This window comes from Mercenaria mercenaria, chromosome 12 (genome assembly GCF_021730395.1).
Source record: "Mercenaria mercenaria strain notata chromosome 12, MADL_Memer_1, whole genome shotgun sequence".
In the NCBI taxonomy this organism is placed as follows: domain Eukaryota; kingdom Metazoa; phylum Mollusca; class Bivalvia; order Venerida; family Veneridae; genus Mercenaria; species Mercenaria mercenaria.
In genome coordinates, this window is record NC_069372.1 from 30,524,145 (window position 1) to 30,531,440 (window position 7,296).

Consider the following 7,296-nt stretch of genomic DNA (forward strand, 5'->3'; position numbering starts at 1 on the left):
CAACAAAATAGGACATAGAAATTCTTTAGAAAATACAAATACTATTGACAACAACAAATTTGATAAAAATGGCTTCTAAACATACACTTTGTATCCGAAATTAAATGAATTTAAGTATCTAGTAGATAAGCTCACAATGTTGTTATTTTTGGTCTTGGTGAAACTTCTTAGTTATGCCTTCTCAGATAATGAATTACACATAAATAATAAATATAAACTTTTTCCTCCCGATAGGGGATCAAATGGCAGTGGAATAGTTTTATATGTTAAGTCAAATTTGCCATGTGAATTAAGAACTGATCTTGAAGCAAAAGATATTGAGATTATTTGGTTAGAACTAAAATTTGGTAAACAAAAACCTTTTATCATTGGATATATTTACAGACCACCTTCATCCTTAACTATGTGGAATGATAAAATTGAAGAAATATTAGATAAGCTGTACATGGAAGATAAGGAAATTATTCTTTTTGGAGACTTTAATTATAACTTTCAATATGCTGTCTCTCCAAATCAAAAATGGAATAACATAATTAATACTTTTAATTTAAAGCAACTTGTCACAAAACCTACTAGAGTCACAGAAACATCATCCACTATTATAGACCATATCTTTTCCAACCAGCCACAAAATATAATCTACATTGATGTTCCCGTCATTACTATTAGTGATCACTATCCAATATGCTTCACAAGAAAGACTAATCAAAAACTCAGAAAAGCGCCAGTACATATAACTATCCAGCATAGATATGTGAAGAAATTTGATGCAAAAAGCTTTATAGAAGACTTGACAAAACAACCCTGGTCAGTAATTGAGGTTTTTAATGACCCAGACAACGCTATTGACATATTCTATGAATTATTTCTGGATATTCTTAATTCTCACGCTCCATACAAACAAAAACGTATAAAACACAAAAATCAACCTGATGGTTCAATGATGATATAACAAAAGCTATACATAACAGACTACCGGGTATGCTAAACGAAAAAAAATAATCCTGAAGTACTGGAGATCTCAAGTAAAACAACTATCTCACAATGCTAAAAAGGAATTCTTTAACCAAGAAATAAGTTCAAATAGTAAAAATCCAAAAAACTTTGGAAAATTTTAAAAGTACTGTCAGGAAAAACACAAAACTATCAAACAAACTGTATCAATAAGAAGAACTATAGACCAATCTCAGTGCTGCCAGTCATATCTAAAATCTTTGAAAAATATGTTTCTAATCACCTCAGATCTTTCTTATAATCTCACAAATTGATTTAGGGGGCCTCCGTGGCCAAATGGTTAAGGTCTCTGACTTCAAACCACTTGCTCCTCATCAATGTGCAGGTTCGAGCCTCACTCGGGGCGTTGAATTCTTCATGTGAGGAAGCTATCCAGCTGGCTTACGGAAGGTCGGTGGTTCTACCCAGGTGCCCGCCCGTGATAAAATAATGCACGGAGGGGCACCTGGGGTCTTCCTCCACCATCAAAGCTGGAAAGTTGCATTATGACCTATAATTGTGTTGGTGCGATGTAAAACCCAACAAACAACAAACACAAATTGATTTTCAAAAACCAGTCTGGCTTTAGAACCAAACACTCTTGTGAATCTGCCTTGATAAATGTAGTTGACAACTGGATTCAAGCAATAAATGATGGTAAACTTGTATGAACCTTTTCCTTGATCTGTCTAAGGCTTTTGATTTAATAAATCACAAAATTCTACTTGAAAAGCTCAAATACTATCATATATCTCAAGAAACAGTAGCTTGGATCTCATCATATAGATCTCTCAGGCAGATCGCAGAAAGTAATGTGTCTCAGGTACTTTATCTGAGCCGGCAGAGGTCCTGTCTGGAGTACCTCAGGGATCTGTTCTGGGACCCCTTCTTTTTGTTATTTAAATAAATGATTTACCGCTACATGTAAAATCTTCAATTACTGACATGTTTGCAGATGACACAACTTTATCAAATTCAGATTATACGGCACAACAAATCCATGACAACCTGCAGGCTGACCTTGACAGTGTAAACATTTGGTTTTTTAGAAAATGCAATGCTATTAAATGCTCAAAAGACCAAGGCAATGAACTTGTCATCAAGGCCTACAAAATTAGTAAACTCATATATTACAACTCTCAAATTAGGAAATCAACCTATTGAATATACAGAGAATGAAAAATTCCTAGGTATTCATGTTGATAATGGACTCAAATGGAAAATACAAGTAGAAAAAACACTTAAGAAATGCAATACACAATTATATTTTCTGCTACGAATCAAACACTATCTTGATCTTAATACAAGGAAACTATTTTACAATGCTTATATGCTTCCACACTTGGACTATTGCTGCAAAATTTGGGGAAATTGTACTAATGATCAAATCTCAGAAATGATTAAATTCCAGAAACAAGCTGCTCGATTAATTCTTGATAAAAGTTTTGACACCCCATCTACAGCTTTATTCAAGGAGCTTAACTGGATGAAATTTGATGACAGAATTAAATACAAAGTATAAATCTATAAATGATGAAACAACACCTGACTATTTGAAAGAAAAATTTCAAAATAAAAATCAAATTCATAATCACAACCTACGCTCAAAGAGTAATAATGAACTAAAAGTGCCAAAACCTAAAGTAGAATTATTTCGTAAACCTTTTGCCTATTCTGGTCCAAAATTATGGAAAGAAATACCGCCTACCATCCGTAAATCAGAAACGCTAAGACAATTTCAAAGTTCATACATTAAGTGGCATTTTTCAATAGACAGTTAAAGGGACCATCGCTATCTCAAACAGTAATTCCAAGTCAAATAAATATGCATTATTTTTAGCTCACCTGTCACATTTTTAGCTCACCTGTCACATAGTGACAGGGTGAGCTTTTGTGATCGCCCTTCGTCTGACGTCCACAATTTCTTGTCTGCACGATAGTGGTTTCATTTATGATTTTATTTTAACCAAACTTGCACACAACTTATATCATCATAAGATCTTGGTTATTTTATTGAACTGGCCAGGTCCCGTTATGGGTTCCAGAGTTATGGCCCCTGAAAGGGCCAAAATTAGCTATTTTGACCTTGTCTGCACAGTAGCAGCTTTATTTATGATTTGATTTTAACCAAACTTGTATCACCATAAGATCTTGGTTCCTTTCTTCAACTGGCCAGATCCCGTTATGGGTTCCAGAGTTATGGCCCCTGAAAGGGCCAAAATTAGCTATTTTGACCTTGTCTGCACAATAGCAGCTTCATTTATGGTTTGAATTTAATCAAACTTGCACAAAACTTGTGTCACCATAAGATCTCGGTTCCTTTCTTGAACCGGCCAGACCCCGTAATGGGTTTCAGAGTTATGGCCCCTGAAAGGGCCAAAATTAGCTATTTTGACCTTGTCTGCACAATAGCAGCTTCATTTATGATTTGATTTTAACCAAACTTGCACACAACTTGTATCACCACAAGATCTTGATTCCTTTCTTGAACTGGCCAGATTCCGTTATGGGTTCCAGAGTTATGGCCCCTGAAATGGCCAAAATTAGCTATTTTGACTTTGTCTGCACAATAGCAGCTTCATTTATGATTTGATTTTAACCAAACTTGCACACAACTTGTATCACCATAAGATCTCGATTTCTTTTTATATGCCTTAAAAGACGTATTATGTTATCGCCTCGATGTCCGTCTGTCTGTCTGTGTGTCTGTATGTTGGTTAGCAATTTCCCTTCCGCTCATTAACTCTTGAACCCCTTGAAGGATTTCAAAGAAACCTGACACAAATGTTCATCTCATCGAAACGATGTGCAGAGCGCATATTTCGGATGGCTCACTTCAAGGTCAAAGTCACCCTTAGGGGTCAAAGGTCATATGACTTTGTTTTGTGTGTATATTGCTCTGCATTTGCGTTGCATTGCAGTGCTCTTGTTTTTAGCTCGACTATTCGAAGAATAGTCTAGCTATTCTACTCACCCTGGCGTCGGCGTCGGCGTCGGCGTCACACCTTGGTTAAGTTTTTGCATGCAAGTACATACAGCTATCATTTAAAGGCATATAGCTTTGAAACTTATTTATTCTTTTTCTAGGTCAATTACCAACCTCACTGGGTCAAGTTCCATAACTCTAACATGTATTTTGAGCAAATTCTGCCCCCTTTTGGACTTAGAAAATTCTGGTTAAAGTTTTACATGCAAGTTACTATCTCCAAAACTAATGCAGATATTGAATTGAAACTTCACATTGTGTCTTCGGGTTATAAAACTAGTTGATAGCACCAAGTCCCATAACTCTGACCTTCATTTTGGCCAAATTATGCCCCCTTTTGTACTTAGAAAATTTTGGTTAAAGTTTTGCGTGCAAGTACATACAGCTATTACTAAAAGGTATATAGATTTGAAACTTATTTTTTCTTTTTCTAGATCAATTACCTACCTCACTGGGTCAAGTCCCATAACTCTGACATGTATTTTGGCCAAATTATGCCCCCTTTTGGACTTAGAAAATTCTGGTTAAAGTTTTGCATGCAAGTACATACAGCTATTACTAAAAGGCATATTGATTTGAAACTTATTTTTTCTTTTTCTAGATCAATTACCTACCTCACTGGGTCAAGTCCCATAACTCTGACATGTATTTTGAGTAAATTATGCCCCCTTTTGGACTTAGAAAATCCTGGTTAAAGTTTTGCGTGCAAGTACATACAGCTATTACCAAAAGGCATATAGCTTTGAAACTTATTTATTCTTTTTCTAGGTCAGTTACCAACCTCACTGGGTCAATATGCCCCCTTTTGGACTTAGAAAATTCTGGTTAAAGTTTTACATGCAAGTTACTATCTCCAAAACTAATGCAGATATGGAATTGAAACTTAACATGTTTCTTCGGGGTTATTAAACTAGTTGATAGCATCAAGTCCCATAACTCTGATATGCATTTTGGTCAAATTATGTCCCGTTTCGAACTTAAAACTCTTTTGATATTTAACATTTTGGGTAATAATTTCCTGCTTCTGTGACAATATTTCGAATAGTCGAGCTTGGCTGTCTTACGGACAGCTCTTGTTATTTGGCAGATCCTTCTTTTGTTCACTAACAATAATGTTTTTTTTTTAATTACTTCCCTTTTATGTTACTATAAATAGCTTACTTAATAACTTTTTTATTATTGGCCGTAGGGAAAAACCGAGACCACTTTCCTGTGGTACAACATAGATGGTACCTCCAATTTTTAGGTGTATTTTGACATATCTGTACCTTTAAGAAAATTTCAACTATATTTTCTCATGATTCTTTTGATTGATCTTGATTATGATTTTTTTGACCTTCTTGTCCTTAAGTGCAATGATGACAGATGAGCTATATAGGGCCATTATGGCCCTCTTGTTATTTTTGTTGTTTGTATGGGATTATTACAGCACCTCATTTTATATCTTTTATTGTGTATATACTGCATATATCATGTTGAGGCCCACATGGTAGATGGAAAAACCCAATGTGTAGCCTCTGGAAATAAAGTCATTACTTACTTACTTACTATAGTCCATTGTTTCCATTGTTACTGTCATTTAAGAATATGTCGGCCATTTTAGCCCAGTCTGTGGCAAGCAATGTGCGAGAAGGAAACTTTTCATGGGTGATGAAACATTTGCCATTGTCTGGCCTTGAGAGTTCTGGGATAATTCTATCCATAGGCAACGGCTGTCAACAGCATTTTATTACATTGATAACAGTTCTATGACAGAATTGAATTCTTGCTATCACAAATGTCTTCTCCCTAAACTATTTTGTCAACTGCAAAGAACGTATGTCAGCCATTTACAAAATTTCTTGAAATAAAGACACCCTAATTAGAGAGCGGTTACTGTACATTATTATTAGCTATCTGATTCTGATGGGCTAAAAGTAACCTGTGTAAGAAGTCTTTTAGTTCTGTAAGTTTAAATGTTGAATGTATAATACACTGACTGCAACTTGTAAATGCCATTATAGCTTCTACTGCAGCATTGTCAATGTGTAAGTTCATGTAAGGGTCGAGTACATAAGATTCTGTGACGAGTTGAGAACGTAACTGTCTATGACATGTTCATATTGTCACTCTCGCTTTCCTATTAAGATTGTAAGACTTTTGGGTTGCCGTTTGTAATTTTTCACCCACAGAGCATTGGTGTCTTTGAACAAGTAATATTTGCGATTGTCTCCCTTGACAGAAAACAAGCAGGTTTTTTTTTCTTAAAACAATCAACATAAGTTGGTCTAGTTAGTACCAGGGGCGTATGTTTATTTTCAGTCCAATTTGACTCATTTGGTTTATCAACAGTAATCTTTATGTATCTGATTTTAACCCGACCCTTCGTGTACTTACTTGCCGCGGCTCTATCACATTCTCTTTACCAGTCTGTGACCATCATATTAAATGCGTTCTCGAATAGTAGAAAAGACTATTGTGTAAGCGCTAGAACACATTTCAACACTGTACGTTTAACATATCATACATAGTTTCCATATCATGCAAGTTTTGCTTCTGTTGTTTAGTTTTGGTGCGATAAGGCATTTTGATACATCTTTACAGTATAAAACAATAATATTTAAGAAGATATTTACAACAGATTTTAAACATTTTCAATAAAATGTTAGAGGCAAATTTATTGATGTGTTTCATTCAGAGGCTAAAAAATTTCTGAAACGATTATATATCCTCCACAGACATAATGTCGGTTTTCAGTAGATGTTACGTATATTTTATCAAAAAAGATACTGACTAAATGGCAAACAATGTAGACCATGATCAGTCTGCACGGATGGGCAGGCTGATCTTTGTCTGCACTGTTTGCAAAGGCAGAATCACTTGCTGCCAGCAGGCTTGGGGTTAATGGGTCCTTGGAGCCGATATATGAATGAACGAATGTAGAAAGTAACTGCTAAAGGTGAAAGTGAAATTAGATATAGTAATACTTGTTATTCTTGTTTATTCTATAGCTGTGTCCATTTGTTTTAAATAGAAAGACGAGAGTTTACGTGGAAACAAAGAAATCACTCATTGATTCAAAGATTCGTGAAATAGTCCACAATAGAATTATATTAAAGTGTATTAATATACAATATTTGAAGGGTTGTGAGTTTAAGTCCCAGCCGGTTAATGTGTTTTTTGTTTTAAGCTTTTTAATCTATTAAAATTGTTTTTTAAGTTATAAAAGATTAGTATTATTAGATATCAACGAGATTCTGTATTTTATTTACAATTAATTACGAGGCGGCATAGAAATGAAATGACTTCGTCAAAACATTTGTTTTATTCCACATTCC